General features: G+C 41.7%; 1 pseudogene; it reads left to right on the forward strand.

Annotated features, from left to right (window-relative positions):
* Nucleotides 1–367: 367 nt before the first annotated feature.
* Nucleotides 368–1253, forward strand: LOC143877789 (lipid transfer protein EARLI 1 pseudogene; annotated as a pseudogene).
* The last annotated feature ends 217 nt before the right edge of the window (nt 1254–1470 follow it).

Here is a 1470-nt window from a genome sequence, read left to right on the forward strand (position 1 = left end):
CTTGTCTTTTAGAATTTTACCAGCCATCAAATGTTATTACGATTCCCAAAAAAGCTCCCCAAAAGCCAATTAAAAAAGAAAAGACAATATCAGTTAGTGCAATTATCAAAACATGGTAGTGCCAATATAAGTGGCCTTCTTAGAAGTATCCAAAAAGGCCTATAATTAATGGCTTTACAAGAGGCCCTGCTATTCAATTTTCAAATAAAATTTAACTTAAAATAAGCACTTTTCAAATAAGGACCTATTTTGGTTGCATCCAAAGGAGGCCCCATATCTTCACTACCATTTTCCTCAAACTAGAGAGATAATAGAGTGCTACTCACCACGCAACCAAACCCTTCTCCCTACTCTATAAATACCCACATCCCACTGCATATCTCTTCACACCAAGTGTTTGAAGATGGCCTCAAAGAGTTATGCATCCATTGCTCTTTTCCTAGCCCTCAACCTTCTCTTCTTTTCCCTTGTCACTGCCAACGAGTGCGGGTGCAACCCTACACCTAAATCCAAGCCAAAGCCTAAGCCTAAGCCAAAACCAACCCCTCATCCCTCACCTTATATCCCTACGCCTTCACCTCCCAAGACAAAACCCACCCCTACCCCATCACCTCCCACACCTACCCCATCACCTCCCACACCTACCCCTCCCACGCCTACCCCTACACCTCCTTCCGGGGGTAAGTGCCCTAGGGATGCCCTAAACTTAGGGGCATGTGCCAATTTGCTTGGGCTGGTGAACGTGGTCGTGGGTTCTTCTCAAACTCTCCCATGTTGCTCTTTACTTGAAGGTTTGACCGATCTTGACGTGGCTCTCTGTCTTTGCACTGCCATCAAAGCCAATGTGTTGGGCATAAATCTCAACGTTCCTATTTCCCTTAGTGTGATAGTGAATGCATGCGGGAAACAGGTCCCATCTGGCTTCAAATGCGAATAAGCACTTCCTTATCTCGTTGTCTTTATCTTCTTCCTTTTTTTATCTTGTCCTTGTATATTGTTGGGTGCTCTTGAATAAGGCTTTGAACAGTCCCAACACAGCGAATATAGTTATAGAATGTAATAAGGGGTGGAGCTTGGTGCAATATTTTCTTTCACTGTGATGAAAAGATTGTGGCATATCTGGTCTTTCAGTATTTTGATGCTTCTTGTACTTTTTTTAAAAAAAATTTATAGGTGAGTGGGTGTTTCTTAAGGTGGGGAAGAGAGCAGCGTTGATGTGCTTATTTACTTGGAAATAAAGGCTACTTTTGTTATTTGAGTTGGCTCTATAGTTGAATTCTCAAGTTACATGTGGCAATCTAGTACAAATATTATTTGAAAAGCATGGTTGTAGTAGTTTATGGATGTTTTTATAATGGTCTCTTTGGTTGCACAGTTTATGGGGTTTACAAGGTGTTTTGGCTGGTTTTGGAGTGCCACTTCATCTACTAGTAGTGTTCGGTTGCATGTTTAGTAACAAACTACTACGAG

The sequence above is a fragment of the Tasmannia lanceolata genome, unplaced genomic scaffold, assembly GCF_043159265.1.
Source record: "Tasmannia lanceolata isolate RefF3 unplaced genomic scaffold, GAP_Taslan_0.1 ptg000002l, whole genome shotgun sequence".
NCBI lineage: Eukaryota > Viridiplantae > Streptophyta > Magnoliopsida > Canellales > Winteraceae > Tasmannia > Tasmannia lanceolata.